This window comes from Podarcis filfolensis, assembly GCF_964270895.1.
Source record: "Podarcis filfolensis genome assembly, chromosome: 15".
In the NCBI taxonomy this organism is placed as follows: domain Eukaryota; kingdom Metazoa; phylum Chordata; class Lepidosauria; order Squamata; family Lacertidae; genus Podarcis; species Podarcis filfolensis.
In genome coordinates, this window is record NC_139618.1 from 21,505,111 (window position 1) to 21,521,647 (window position 16,537).

The 16,537-nt window shown below is 43.8% G+C and overlaps 1 pseudogene across 1 annotated transcript; it reads right to left on the reverse strand.

Moving 5' to 3' along the window:
• Positions 1-15,549: 15,549 nt before the first annotated feature.
• LOC310750866 (large ribosomal subunit protein eL31-like) lies at positions 15,550-15,957 on the reverse strand (annotated as a pseudogene). Its single transcript has one exon. The product of its transcript is annotated as a large ribosomal subunit protein eL31-like (transcript).
• Positions 15,958-16,537: the final 580 nt, after the last annotated feature.

The window sequence follows — 16,537 nt, forward strand, 5'->3', positions numbered from 1 at the left end:
ACCTTTTTCAATCCCCCACTGTGGGAACAAGAGAATGACTCCAGTCTTAAAACTCCGATCTCCTTTCCCTCCTTAACTTTGTCTCCTCTACTCATGGTGCCTTAGCAACCTGCTGTTTACTTTTTCACTCCTTTCTGCATCTTGATGTGGCTCCCCTTAGATCGCCCACTAATCTCCTTATTTGGCATTAGTTCTACTGCGTAGCCTTTCTCTACTGTCTGTCTCTCTCTGACTTCTCCATCTCCTACCTCCTCTGTAGATTTAACCAAACAACTGCTGGTTCCATCTGAATACTGTCTATGTCCTTGTTTCTATTTTGTAATAACTCATCTATTTGAGCATTCTGGACTCTGGCTTGTTTCTGTGTTGCTAATTCTGTCTCTTGGGAATCTCTCCCATTTCTGCTGGGGAGCACCATGACTCTATATTTCAACACGTGTGATTTTATTTTAAGTGTGTATATTATATACATGTAGATGATGACATACAGTAACATCAGTTCATCCAGTAGTACCAGGAGTTGCACAGAAACCGCCCACTCAAGTGCCTTGCCCAGGAAGGGGATAATACAGAAGTGAATTACACCTCAAAAAGCATATTGCAGAGTTGAGAAAATGAGCAGTCTAGAAAAGAGCAACCAAAGTGAACAAGGGGATGGAGCTACGAGGAAAGGTTACAACATTCAGGACTTTTTAATTTAGAGGAAAGGCGAGTAAGAGGTGACATGAGTTTATAAAATTTTATAATTTTATAAAGTTTATAAAATTACAGTGGTACCTCGGGTTACATATGCTTCAGGTTACATATGCTTCAGGTTACAGACTCCGCTAACCCAGAAATAGTGCTTCAGGTTAAGAACTTTGCTTCAGGATGAGAACAGAAATCGTGCTCCGGCAGCGCGGCAGCAGCAGGAGGCCCCATTAGCTATCTCCAAATGCTTTTTATTGAGATTTAAGAATACCAACACCAACCAACAAAAACATCAAATCTTATTACATATTACATATATCCTACTTTATGCTCGATAGAGCCATTGACTTCCGTCCTTCCCTTCCACAAGTTTTCTTATTCCAATCTATAATTCACAGTTTCATTGGTTAAAAATTACACCATGACATAAGATTTAATTCAGTCCTGCCAACATTTTCATATTTCTACAGTTCTCACTTATATAAACCATAAATTTACTCCATTCTTTTTGGTACTTCATCTCCTCCTGATTGCGAATTCTGTGTGTCAGTTTTGCCATTTCAGCATATTCAACCAGCTTTATCTGCCATTCCCTTACAGTCGGAATCTCCTGTAACTTCCACTTTGGGGCTATCAAAACTCTAGCTGCTGTTGTTGCATACAGGTATAATCTTTGGTCTGTCTTCTTAATATCTTCTCCCACGAAACCTAGCAAAAATTCTTCTGGCTTTTTTGGAAAAGTGGTGCTTCAGGTTAAGAACAGTTTCAGGTTAAGTACAGACCTCCGGAAGGAATTAAGTACTTAACCTGAGGTACCACTGTATGCATGACATGGAGAAAGCGGACAGGGAAAAGTTTTTCTCCCTCTCTCATAACACTAGAACTCATGGAGATGCAGGGACACTGAATGTTGGAAGATTCAAGGCAGATAAAAGAAAATCCTTCTTCACACAGCACAGAGTTAAACTATAGCAGGCATGTTCAAAGTCCGTTTTGGGGCCCTAATCTGGCCCGCTGGTCAGATTTCATCCAGCCCCTGTGACTGTGACGGTTTATTTCCTGGGGGGAAATCCCTAAAAAAACCTCAACAACTTCAACCCTAAAAATAACACAACCTCAGGGTAAAATGCTAAAAAAAAAGTCAACAACTTTGGTTGGCCCTTTGGTCAGCCCCCACGGCCCTTCACTTCATTAAATCTGGCCCTCTTTGAAAAAAGTTTGGACACCACTGAACTATATAACTCACTCCCACAAGAGAAAGTGATGGCCACCAGTCTGGATGGCTTTAGAAGAAGGTTGGTCAAATTCACGGAGGAGAAGGCTATCAATGACTACTAGCCATGATGGCTATGCTCACCTGCTATAGTCAGAGGAAGTAATGTTTCTTTGGTTGCTGGAAACCACAGGAAGGGAGAGGGTTCTTCCACTCCGGTCCTGCTTGCAGGTTTCCCACAGTCATCTGGGTGAGAAGAGGATGCTGGATTCGATATCCCACTGGCCTGATCCAACAGGCTCTTACATTCTTAATAGCAAGAGAGATAGTGTGGTGCAGTGATTAGTGTGTTGGATCAGGACCTGGGAGAACAGGGTTCAAATCCCCACTCAGGTGTGAAGCTCACTGGGTGACCTTGTCACCAACGCTCAGACCAACCTACTTTGCTGGATTATTGTGAAAATAAAAATGGGAGAACCGGGCACATCATCGTGAGCTCCTTGGAGAAACAATAAACAATAAATAATTCTTAAGGTCCAGACTAGGGTTCTTCAGGAGCTGTTGAATGGCAGATGGGCTGCCTCCTCTCTTAAGGAAGCCTTTATGACATTCTGGATCCAGCCACTCCCTCCCTGCTTAATATAATTATAATAATATTATTATAATAAGCCAAGAGGGGCAACAGCCGATTGACTGCCACTTATCAAAGAACCTCATCCATTTTCTCTGGCCTTCAAAATTATGTATGGCTGCAAGGGAAAGCTACTTGTGACTTTCAAGTATATTTCAAGTATCTGTGCATCTATCTGACAAACCTTGGGTCACCCGCCCCTCATTCCCCCTCGAGTCCTGACCATAGCAAAGCTGTGAAATTTTACAGCCATGGACATAGGCAGCATATGTTAGACCTGCTCAGTCTTCACCTTGTGGTCTTTTGAGTTAAAATGAAAGCTTTAAACTTCTCTTTCTTTCCTGGTTTTAGAATTATTTGTATTTCTAGGTTGTGGCAGTTTAGGCTGGCTCCTTTCCAGGCTGCAGCCTTCATGTCCCTGTCAACAGAAGCCCGTAGATTACATTTAGAAATTTGCAAAAATCTGACACCTGCCACTTTCCATTGAGCTTTGGGTGGAAAACGTCCCTGGCCTCTTCCATTTTTAATGTCAAAGTCAGCCTGGCGGAAGATATCACCTCCAGGTAAAGTCATTCATAACAGGAGCTCACAATGGCGAAGTTCCTCCTTCTCCTTTGCGAAGCTGCTGTGCCAGAAAAAAAGGGCCATGGATTTCACTGCTGCTCAGCACAGATGTTCAACTGAGACCTGATCCCAAATCATCTGTTGATAGATTAAAAGCCACAATGTCTGTTCAGGTTGCCGTCACTATGCCAAATGCAATACTTGATCAAGAACAGCCGCAATTTTCTTTGCATACCAATTTCTGGTATGAAATTATAATCACCAACATTGTCAAGGTCCCAGGGCAAGTTGAAACAGTAAAATACAATATTAAAAGCAGTTTTAAACAACTTGCAATCACAAAAATACCTGAAGGGTTGTCACATGGAAGATGGAGCAAGCTTGTCTTCTGTTGACCCAGGACCAATGGATTCAAATGACAAGAAAGGAGATTCTGACTAAACATTAGGAAGAACTTTCAGGTGATAAAGCTATTTGACAGTGGAGCAAACTACCCTGGAACATGGTGGACTCTCCTTCACTGGGGGTTTTTAAACAGAGGTTGGGTGGCAATCCATCAGGATTATTGAGTTGTGCTTCCTGTATTGCAGGGAATTGGAGAAGATGACCTTTGGGATCCCTTGTTGTTGTTTAGTCGTTTAGTCGTGTCCGACTCTTCGTGCCCCCATGGACCAGAGCACGCCAGGCTCTTCTGTCCTCCACTGCCTCCCGCAGTTTGATCAAACTCATGCTGGTAGCTTCAAGAACACCATCCAATCATCTCATCCTCTGTCGTCCCCTTCTCCTTGTGCCCTCCATCTTTCCCAACATCAGGGTCTTTTCCAGGGAGTCTTCTCTTCTCATGAGGTGGCCAAAGTATTGGAGCCTCAGCTTCAGGATCTGTCCTTCCAGTGAGCACTCAGGGCTGATTTCCTTAAGAATGGATACGTTTGATCTTCTTGCAGTCCATGGGACTCTCAAGAGTCTCCTCCAGCACCATAATTCAAAAGCATCAATTCTTCGGCGATCAGCCTTCTTTATGGTCCAGCTCTCACTTCCATACATCACTACTGGTTGGGATCCCTTACTACTTACAATTGTGATTCTATGATTTCATGTCATAGGATCATCATTTGTTATAGGTTGGGGGGGGGGCTCTTTCTGAGCAAGTCCTAGCGTTCCTCAATATTTTTGCTTGGATTTTGATTGTATTGTATACAAAGTAATTCTCCCAGGTCTGAGAATTCTTCTGTTCTGCAGCTGTCCCTTGCGAAAATCCGATCTTACCCACTGAATTGGATCTGATCAGATGTGTGGAAAATCAGAGAGAGATTTGGTTTACTGAGCTTCTGATTCAGCAGGTAACATTACATTTCCCCAAGGCACAGCCATGGAACAAGACCCAGGGGACTTAATCAATACACAATACAATCAAAATACAGGTCAAGCTAAAGAGTTGGTGAGCCCTGGACAACACTGGCCACTGTGAGCTCTCTAGTGTACTTAAAGCCTCTATTTTGCCCTTACTTGTCCTGTCCTGCCTGGGCCTGCTGCCCCAATTGAGATTTTGACTGGAGCATCAGATATGCCTGAACTACTGTCCATCCCCAACCTTGCCCTTCAGGGCTCAGCCTCTGCTCTATCAGTGAGTGTCCTGGGATCAATACAGCCTCCTTTGGAACCCTAAGCTGGGAGAAGATAGGACACACAAAATCCAATCATGTAAAAGAACTCCAAGATACCCAACCTAACATGGAAGGGACAGGTAGGTAGTCATGTTGGTCTGCCATAGTCGAAACAAAATTAAAAAATTTCTTACAGTACCACCTTAGAGACCAACTAAGTTTGTTATTGGTATGAGCTTTTGTGTGCATGCACACAAAGGGACATTTATACATCTTAACATGCATAACCACCACTGCTGAGTTTAATATATTCCTTTAGGGCAGTACAGAGTAGGCTTGTTTGTGTGTGTTTTTTGTTTCATTTTAAATAAAATCTTCAGAAATTTGCTGGATGCGCCAGAGCTATTATAACCAGGATGTTTTAAAATAGAAAGAAATAAAAGCAAAGTGATGTCAGTCTCTTCTCACTAATGCCGTAAGATACTGATGCTCTTTACTTATGGATGAGGCCCTCTCATTCCCACCTGGTAGCCTCAGCAGCTTCATGAATATTTACATCTGTGAGGGGGGAGAGAATCCTTCCATCACCATCCTCTCCCCACTGGGACCCAGGAAAGCAGTTTCTCAAAAGACACCAAGCCATTAGACATACGCACAAAAACATGCCCACTTTTCTGAAAATAGCACACAGAATCCCTAACCCACAGGTTCTGTCTTGAGACAGAGAAGAGTGAGGCTGTTTAGCAAGCTGGCAAGAAGGGGAAAGAACAAAGGATCCTAATGAGAGCCAGAGTGGTTAGGGTGTTGGACTAGGACCTGGGAAACCAGGGTTTAAATCCCCCTCAGCCATAAAACTCCTTGAGTGACCTTGGGCCATGGATGTAGCCATGGGGTAAAAGGGGACAGTAATTAAGTAAAAATAGACTGGAAAGAGAAGCTGCTGAATTGCAACTCATTACCAAACTTAAAACCATGGAGAGACCTGGTCTGAACAAAGACATTGGATTCTTATCTCATTATACATGACAAAGCCATTTTTCACCTTCTCACCCCTTGCTTTTTCCTGTAAGACCTATTGCAGTCGTTAAGAGTCGTCAACAGGCTCATCAGAGCTATCTGCCAATCACCCATTCCCACCACCCTTCTGAGTAATACCCCTCCCCACCTTCTCACTATATAGAAGGATCTGGCAACTTCTGTTTCAGTGTATCTGAAGAAGTGTGCATGCACACGAAAGCTCATACCAAGAACTAACTTAGTTGGTCTTTAAGGTGCTACTGGAAGGAAAAAATTTTTTTTGTTTTAAGTAAAAATAAGTAAATACAGTCATACCTCATGTTACGTTTGCTTCATGTTATGTTTTTTCAGGTTGCGTCCCACGGCAACCCGGAAGTACCAGAAAGGGTACTTCTGGGTTTCACTGCTCGCGCATGCGCAGTAGCGCTAAATCACGCTTCGTGCATGCGCACAAGACCAAATCACGCTGTGAACCTGCGCGGATACAGCGCTTCGGGTTGCGGGCTTTTCATGTTGCGAATGGGCCTCCGGAACGGATCCCGTTCGCAACCAGAGGTACCACTGTAAGTAAAAATCAAGTAAATAAATAAAAATACTTAACTAACTGACCAATTGCATCACAGATAACTCTGTTCTGCCCCCCCACACACACACATAAAGCCTGCCCCCTGTAAAATAAATCATGGCTACGCCCATGCCTTGGGCAAGTCACTTACCCGCAGCCTAATCTATCTCACAGTGTTGTTGCAAGGATAAAATGGGCAGTGTTAATTAACAAATGTTTAATAATAATAATACTAATAATACTAATAATACTAATACTAATAATAATAATAATAATAATAATAATAATAATAATAATAGGTAAACCACTAAGCCTCTTGGGCTTGCTGATCAGAAGGTTGGCAGTTTGAATCCCTGCAACAGGGTGAGCTCCCGTACCTCTTTTCCAGCTCCTGCCAACCTAGCAGTTCAAAAGCACGCCAGTGCAAGTAGATAAATAGGTACTGCTGCGGTGGGAAGGTAAACAGCATTTCCATGCGCTCTGGCTTCCATCACGGTGTGCCTTTGAGCCAGAAGTAGTTTAGTCATGCTGACTACATGACCCGGAAAACTGTCTGTGGACAAACGCCAGCTCCCTCGGCCTGAAAGCGAAATGAGCGCCGCAACCCCAGAGTTGTCTGCGACTGGACTTAATCGTCCGGGGTCCTTTATCTTTTACCTTTTACCTTTTACCTTTCATAATAATAATAATAATATAAACTTGCCAAAAATAAACTTGCCATAGGACGGAAAGGACATGCAAGCACACATACAGTCAACTCCCTGTTGATATGTGTTCTGTTTATGCGCAACTGCACACACATGCACGATGCTGGGTACCCAGAAGTGGTGTGCACCTGGTCAACCAAGCCCCTGGAGGGACAGCGGGGCTCAGTTAACCAGCCCAGTTGATGCTCACAGGGAAACTCCTTCCCCATACATGTCAGCCGAGCCAGCTTCACCGCCCTCCAGTTCATGGGAGCCAGAGGGATGGCGGGGCTTGGTTGAGGAGGACACTTTAGGGTGCTCCCCATTTTATGCAATTTCATATAGGCATCCAGGTCCTGGAAGCTGTATACACACAGGAGTACTGCTGCCACCTGGATGCCCTGAACCCGTATCCTGGAACTCCAGTTCAGCTCCATAAACTGTGACCAGCAAAAGGGCACCCACACCCGTATTTTTCTATGCACTGCCCAGTACAATTGGCAGCTGATTAAAATACTCCCTTCTCAACCAAAGAATGAAGATAACCAACAAGAAACTGTGGCAGAAGAGGCTCTGAATTAGACCATCTACCTATAATTTTGCATTTGATTTTGAACCTTTTTTATATATACCAGAGATGGCTGAACTTAGGTAAAGGGATGCAGAAAATGAAGGTTCCTCCACATTTCATTGCAGCACATTGAACAATGCTGGACAGCCCACGCTCAAATTTCACCTCAGACGTTAATTCCGTTTGTGTGACCTTTACAACCTATTACGTCAACCTCAGTTCATCATCTGCAAAGTGGGAATAGCAACCTATTTCGAAGCACTGCTCCCGCAATTTTAAACTGTTTTGAGTTTTATTTGATTCCGTATGAATTATTTTAAATTCTGCACCACTTCAGTAATCTTATACTATTTATAAATTCATTATCAAAATCAATCAGTAAGTTAATGTGAGAACAACAAAAAAACACTTTGTTTTGCTAATAGAGTTCTAATAATTATAAACAAATCCCACTAAGAATTCCCACAACTGCTGCTCTCTTTGTCTGGTCTCAGCTGACAATGAAGAGACAGTTAAACTGTGGAACTCACTTCCACAAGGGGCAGTGATGGCCACCACCTTGGCTGGCTTTAGATAAGGATTGGACAATTATATGGAGAAGGCTATCAATGACTACTAGCTATGATGGTTATGCTTTGCTTCCACAACCGGAGGCAATAATTCATCTGATTACCAGTTTGCTGGAAGCCATGGAAGGGGAGAGTGATTTTGTGCTCAGGTCCTTTTTACTGGTTTCCCACAGGCATCTGGGTGGCCGCTGTGAGAACAGGACACCGGACTAGATGGGTCGCTGGCCTGATTCAGCAGGCTCTTATGTTCTTAGATTCAAAATCCTGTTTTGACTAATGCAGAATTTGAGGAGAGAAGGCTTATGGTACTCCTGGTGTGGAAACAATCTAAAACATTTCAAGAGAATATTTCCTCAAGTCCCTTCCACCTCCTATCAATGCATTCCAGGTTACCGCATGAAACAGTTCAAGCATATTGTTAAGAGAGATCTTTTGCCTTCAGCTGCCATCACAAAGGCACTGCTTTAAATTAATCTGCCTTCCACACACCAGCACTTATCTCTTTATGTAGAATAAGGGATATTTATGTCGTTGCCTGGAGCCAAAACTCAGCAGCAGGGCTCTCCTTAGCTCTCTGCAAAATATTCTCATCTCTCAACTCCTTTTGTCAAGTTTTCCAGCATATTATCAGAACCATTATCCAACTCTATTGTGTTCCACTCCTCTCCCTCCTGGACAGTCCTGCTTATTTAAGGAGGGTAATAAGATATCCCCCACCCCAAATACTAGGGTGTTTGTCTATATTGAAGTATATCAAACAAATCAATACCAAAAACAGTGTTATTAGAATTTCAAGGTCTTAAATATAGAATAAATATTCATAAATGCACACGTATCTAAATATATGAACCATGTGTCTGAAATAGTATGGGAGAGCAATCCTGAAGCCATTTTGACTCTCCCAATGACCTCAAATATTCCTCTGCAGTAAGGGAGGCAAATGGGCAAAGCCTTCCCATTGTCTTTTTGCTTTCAGATCCTGTCTTAACGCCGTATTTGTGTGTGGATAGGGTAATCCTGTGACCTGGATTCAGGAACTAAAGTATTAACTATCACAAAAGAATGGCCAGACAGCCCAGGTAATGCAATCAGTGTCCTGGAAAACAGAACAAAATAATAAAAAAAAATCCTTCCAGTAGCACCTTAGAGACCAGCTACGTTTGTTATTGGTATGAGCTTTCATGTGCATTGGTATGAGCTTTCGTGCATACACACGAAAGCTCATACCAGTAACAAACTTAGCTGGTCTCTAAGGTGCTACTGGAAGGAATTTTTTTATTTTGTTTCGACTATGGCAGACCAACACGGCTACCTACCTGTACCTGGAAAACAGGATTTCTGCTATAGGCCGCCTCCTCTGCTGTAGACCGCCTCCTGCTGTGATGTATGTATGATGTTTCAGGGGGGGGTCTTGGGCTACAGGGTGGGCAATTTCAAAAGTCTATATAAGGGCTTGCGCACCATTGTTCAGGGTTCTCTCCTCCCTCCTGCATGTGGTGAGTGGGGACCCTGTTGCAATAATTCCTTTAATAAAGATCAGGCTTACTAGATGTTTTGCTTCTCAGTATACCCTGGTTGATCTCCTATCGATAGGGAACTTTAGAAAGACTTTTTACTGGCTCTGGAATACCCCATAAGGGAAAAGAATCCTACCTGATCTTGATGTAAATACTCACTTAATATTTTTTTCATTCTGGTAGCTAAAATATTTGCAAATAATTTATAATTGTTATTTAATAGAGAAATAGGCCTATAGTTTTTTATTTGCAGCAAATCAGAATCTTGTTTTGGAATTACTGTAATATAGGCTCCTTTCCATGTTTCTGGGATTTCACCTGTTTTTAAAATCTCATTCATCACATCTTTCAATGGATTTACCAACTGTTCACTTAGTTTTTTATAATATTTTGCCGTTAATTTATCTGGTCCCAGGGACTTGCCACTTTTTGTCCACCATGATTCTAACTCTGACATGATGCTGTGTGCTTCCATTTTGCAGAAGCAGATCTCCCAAGAGGTATACCCCAAAAGGTATAACGTGTATCATTTGGGATGCCATTCTGGTTAAACCTGGCTGCAGTCTGTTTTAAGTTGCTCAGGGACTCTTTCCCATACACATGAAGCACACAAAGACCAGATTGGATATGCCTGTTCCCAAAGATCTAATTCAACTCCCACCACCTAACAGCTGTTTAATTTACTGGGAGAATGCATGACAAGTCAGTCCCTCTCTTTGTAATAACCAAATTACAGGAGGTCAAAAATGTTGATGCAACGTAAGCCAGATATCTTTGACAAGGAGGCCTGAAAGTATTTGGTTTAACATTTGCCTTCCTGGGAAAAGGAAGGCAAAGTTGAATTGGGCTGCAAATGTATCTGTTATTGCATCAGCCATTGTATCTGTGAAAATATTACCTACATATTGTACAGTGTGATGCACACACAAAAAGCCTTTTGTGGCCCCCTAATGACTGTCACCATTTAAGTTAATCCTTTTCACATTAAGGAATGATGGAACTTTATCTTCTAAGCCTTGCAGGATGACCCAGAACTGTCGGCATTTCCTTAATGTGGATCCAGGCTGTGAAACTCCTATATTTTTAGACACTAAAAATGTCAAGCTTTCACTCGGTTATTGCAATGGATAGCTCTCCCAACAAGGAATGGCAGCGATTGCTTCCTGAAAACAATGCTAGACACAGTCTCTGTTCCAAGGAGATTTGTTAACAACTGGAAAGATGAGAAAGCAGAAAGGCCACCTCTCCCAAAACAACAAGGCAAAGGAGCTGATCTTTCCAAGAACCATGCTTTAGCTTTCCCCAAAACTGTTGTGCTTTTGAGACATCATCTTCCGTGGCTAATCATCACAGGGAGACTTCACACTGGTGGCCACCTTGGAAGAGCATAATAAGCCAGAGGCATAGTGAATATGGAACCCCATATATACATTAAGGACCCCTGACCATTAGGTCCAGTCGTGACCGACTCTGGGGTCGCGGCGCTCATCTTGCTTTATTGGCTGAGGGAGCCGGTGTACAGCTTCTGGGTCATGTGGCCAGCATGACTAAGCCACTTCTGGCGAACCAGAGCAGCGCACGGAAATGCCATTTACCTTCCCGCTGGAGCGGTACCTATTTATCTACTTGCACTTTGACGTGCTTTCGAACTGCTAGGTTGGCAGGAGCAGGGACCGAGCAATGGGAGCTCACCCCGTCCGGGGATTCGAACCTCCGACCTTCTGATCGGCAAGTCCTAGGCTCTGTGGTTTAACCCACAGTGCCACCCGCGTCCCATATATACATAGCTTACATTAATACGGAGAATATATGGTGATGGCATGCGCAAAACAGAGCACACCGTCTCCACCAAGGAGGAGACAGGGGACTCCCCTGAGAAGGAGGCTAGTTCACCAACACAGGAGCCAGATATATGGAGAAACGTGACTCAAAGAAGTAGGAGGCCCAGGGTTCGCTCTGATGGTTTAGAAATACACAATCGCTTTGAGGTCCTCTCCCCTAGCATGGAAGACGAAGAGCAGACTCCATTTGAGGATCTCTCCCTCATTACAGTCGATCAGGTATATGAAGACGAGCAGCAAAGTCAGCCCTCAGGGAATGTGCAGGCGACCTTGGAACGGACAGCTCACGGAAGAACCCCGACCAGACCTAAGAGGAGGCGTGTAGTGGTGATAGGGGATTCCCTACTGAGGGGAACAGAAGCAGTTATCTGTGGGCCTGACAAGATGTCTCGGGAAGTGTGCTGTCTCCCCGGGGCTAAGATCCAAGATGTAACTGAACGACTGCAAGGAATCATAAAACCCACTGACAAATACCCCTTCCTCTTGGTTCATGTGGGAACCAATGACACTGCAAGCAATAGCCTCCAGAAGATCAAAAGAGATTACGAGGCTCTGGGCAGGAAATTGAAGCAATTAAATGCACAAATTGTCATCTCATCTGTCCTCCCAGTTGAACGACGTGGCCCAGGGAGAGAGGGAAAAATAGTGGAAGTGAACAACTGGCTTCGCAAATGGTGTAAACAGGAACGGTTTGGATTCTTAGATCACGGAATGCAGTTTCTTGAAGATGGACTTCTGGCAAGCGATGGGCTGCACCTCACAACGGTTGGGAGGAATGTTTTTGCAAAAAATCTCAGAAACCTCATCAGGAGGGCTTTAAACTGACTAATGTGGGGGAGGGAGACAGTGGTCCTGAAGGTAGGAGTCTATCAATTGATGAAGATGATCATCCAAATGTCATAGACCGAATGGAGCAAACAGCACGCAGACCTAGTGGTGGGAGGAAAAAATCCTTAAATAAGAGACACGGGGGAATGATTAATGGACTTCAATGTCTGTACACTAATGCGCAAAGCATGGGAAATAAACAAGATGAGCTTGAGCTCTTGGTGCAGCAAACTAAATATGACATAATAGGAATCACTGAAACCTGGTGGGATAAGTCCCACGATTGGAATGTAATAATGGAGGGATACAATCTATTTCAGAGAAACAGACCAGACAAGAAAGGAGGAGGAGTGGCGTTATATGTCAGGGATGTGTATACCTGTGAAGAGATCCAAGATTTAGAACCTCAAAGCCAAAGTGAGAGCATTTGGGTCAAAATTAAGGGAGAGAAGAATAACAGTGACCTCATTGTGGGAGTTTACTATAGATCCCCAAGCCAAACGGAGGACATAGATGATGCCTTCCTGGAACAGATGGCCAAGCATGCAAAAGGAAGGGAGATAGTAGTAATGGGGGACTTCAATTACCCGGATATTTGTTGGATGTCAAACTCAGCCAAGAGCATAAGGTCAAACAGATTCCTCACTGGCCTTGCAGACAACTTCATTGTCCAGAAAGTGGGAGAAGCAACAAGAGGAACAGCCATTTTAGATCTGGTCCTAACCAATGTTGATGACCTGGTTAGTGGGGTAGAAGTGGAAGGATCATTAGGCGCGAGTGATCATGCTCTTCTGAAGTTTACTATACAGCGGAAAGGAGCAGCCAAGCATACTAGGACACAATTTCTCGACTTTAAGAAAGCCGACTTCATAAAACTTAGGGAAATGCTGGGTGAGATCCCATGGACAGTAATACTAAAAGGAAAGGGAGTTCATGATGGCTGGGAGTTTGTTAAGAGGGAGATAGTAAAAGCACAACTTCAGGCAATACCAATGAGACGGAAACATGGAAGGTACCTAAAGAAGCCAGGGTGGCTATCTAAAGAACTTTTAACTGAGTTAAGATTAAAAAAGGATGTGTACAAAAAATGGAAAAGGGGGGAAACCACCAAAGAGGAATTCAAACAAATAGCCAGCACGTGTAGACACAAAGTCAGAAAAGCTAAAGCACAGAATGAACTCAGGCTTGCTAGAGAGGTTAAAAGCAACAAAAAAGGCTTTTATGGGTATGTTCGTAGCAAAAGGAAGAACAAAGAAATAGTGGGGTCACTCAGAGGAGAAGATGGTGAAATGCAAACAGGGGACACAGAAAGGGCTGAACTCCTCAATGCCTTCTTTGCCTCAGTCTTCTCCGATAAAGAAAACAATGCCCGACCTGAAGAATTTGGAGCAAATGATTCAGCAGAGGAAACACAGCCCAGAATAACTAAGGAGATAGTACAAGAATACTTGGCTAGTCTAGATGTATTCAAGTCTCCAGGGCCAGATGAACTGCATCCAAGAGTATTAAAAGAACTGGCAGATGTGATTTCAGAACCACTGGCAGTCATCTTTGAGAATTCCTGGAGAACAGGCGAAGTCCCAGCAGACTGGAGGAGGGCAAATGTTGTCCCTATTTTCAAAAAGGGGAAAAGAGAGGACCCAAATAATTACCGCCCAGTCAGTCTGACATCAATACCAGGGAAGATTCTGGAGCAGATCATTAAGCAAACAGTCTGTGAGCACCTAGAAAGGAATGCTGTGATCACCAATAGTCAGCATGGATTTCTGAAAAATAAGTCATGTCAGACGAACCTGATCTCGTTTTTTGACAGAATTACAAGCCTGGTAGATGAAGGGAACGCAGTGGATGTAGCCTACCTTGATTTCAGCAAGGCATTTGACAAGGTGCCCCATGATATTCTTGTAAAGAAGCTGGTAAAATGCGGTCTTGACTATGCTACCACTCAGTGGATTTGTAACTGGCTGACTGACCGAACCCAAAGGGTGCTCATCAATGGTTCCTCTTCATCCTGGAGAAGAGTGACTAGTGGGGTGCCACAGGGTTCTGTCTTGGGCCCTGTCTTATTCAACATCTTTATCAACGACTTGGATGATGGACTCAAGGGCATCCTGATCAAATTTGCAGATGACACCAAACTGGGAGGGGTGGCTAACACCCCAGAGGACAGGATCACACTTCAAAACGACCTTGACAGATTAGAGAACTGGGCCAAAACAAACAAGATGAATTTTAACAGGGAGAAATGTAAAGTATTGCACTTGGGCAAAAAAAATGAGAGGCACAAATACAAGATGGGTGACACCTGGCTTGAGAGCAGTACATGTGAAAAGGATCTAGGAGTCTTGGTTGACCACAAACTTGACATGAGCCAACAGTGTGACGCGGCAGCTAAAAAAGCCAATGCAATTCTGGGCTGCATCAATAGGAGTATAGCATCTAGATCAAGGGAAGTAATAGTGCCACTGTATTCTGCTCTGGTCAGACCTCACCTGGAGTACTGTGTCCAGTTCTGGGCACCACAGTTCAAGAAGGACACTGACAAACTGGAACGTGTCCAGAGGAGGGCAACCAAAATGGTCAAAGGCCTGGAAATGATGCCTTATGAGGAACGGCTAAGGGAGCTGGGCATGTTTAGCCTGGAGAAGAGGAGGTTAAGGGGTGATATGATAGCCATGTTCAAATATATAAAAGGATGTCACATAGAGGAGGGAGAAAGGTTGTTTTCTGCTGCTCCAGAGAAGCGGACACGGAGCAATGGATCCAAACTACAAGAAAGAAGATTCCACCTAAACATTAGGAAGAACTTCCTGACAGTAAGAGCTGTTCGACAGTGGAATTTGCTGCCAAGGAGTGTGGTGGAGTCTCCTTCTTTGGAGGTCTTTAAGCAGAGGCTTGACAACCATATGTCAGGAGTGCTCTGATGGTGTTTCCTGCTTGGCAGGGGGTTGGACTCGATGGCCCTTGTGGTCTCTTCCAACTCTATGATTCTATGATTCTATGAAAACATTCATATTGTGGTGCCACTTGAACCTTCTGTGGCAATGTCTTTTTCACTTTTTGGAAAACCCTTTTTTTAAAAAAAAAATGTCATAACATTTTTATTGTAATGAAAGATTGGTTTTCATCCACATTAACAGTCTGTAGTGTTCGCGAAGCTACCAGCATGAGTTTGACCAAACTGCGGGAGGCAGTGGAAGACAGAAGTGCCTGGCGTGCTCTGGTCCATGGGGTCACGAAGATTCGGACACGACTAAATGACTAAACAACAACAACAAAGGCTTTTGAATGTGGTAACTGGCACATATGTGACAGTTTATTAGGCGAATCCTCATCTTCATTGCGTTTTCTGGAGAAACGCACATGGATACGGCAAGGAACGTTCCTTACTCCTTTTGCCCAGACAGCCTTGTTCAAGCGGGTGTCAGTGCGTACATCAGGAGTCCCCATCTCCTTCACTGCAAATTTACGGATCTCCTTGAGAGCACGAGGTGCCCGCTTCTTGAAGCCCACACCATGGATCCATTTGTGAATGTTTATAGTATATTCCCGAGTAACCACCTCAATGATGGCTGATCGTCCTTTCTTCTTTTCACCACCTTTCTTTGCAGGAGCCATCCTGCTCAGGATCAGGCCAGAAAGACTTTGGAAAACACTCTTAAGGCTTTCTGTCTACCATTTCAACTTAGGTTCCCTCTTTGGCCATACTAAGTAACGTACTTGAAGCTATCCCTTTCTTGAAGAAAGATTTCTTCTGGGTTTTCCTTTCAAGCTGCTAAAGGAATTCCGCCCCACCCTTGATCTTTCAGAGAGATGAGCTTCATTGTCTAAAAGTGGCACATCTTAGGTTCTCCTGCATTGTGGCTTGAAAGGCAAGGCCTTCTAAGGCACAGGTCTTCAACCAGCAGGTGGGTCGAGGCCACACCAGGCGAGTCTCAGCAAAGCTGTTGTTGCCACGTCGGATTTCAGCTTAGGCTGACCAGAGCAAAGGAGCACTACACGCATGTCTGGGTTATGACACGTTCTTCTGATGAGATCCTCATTTTTCACAAATTTCCACAACTGCTGCAGTGTGGCAGGAGAAAGATGCACAAGGCTTTATTATTATTATTTTTAATACGATACATATTGCTGGTTAACCACATGCTCGTGCCTTTCTCCTGCCACACTGCAAGAATGGTTTTCACTTAGTAGTACAGTGGACGCTCGGGTTGCGAACGTGATCTGTGCGGGATGCACGT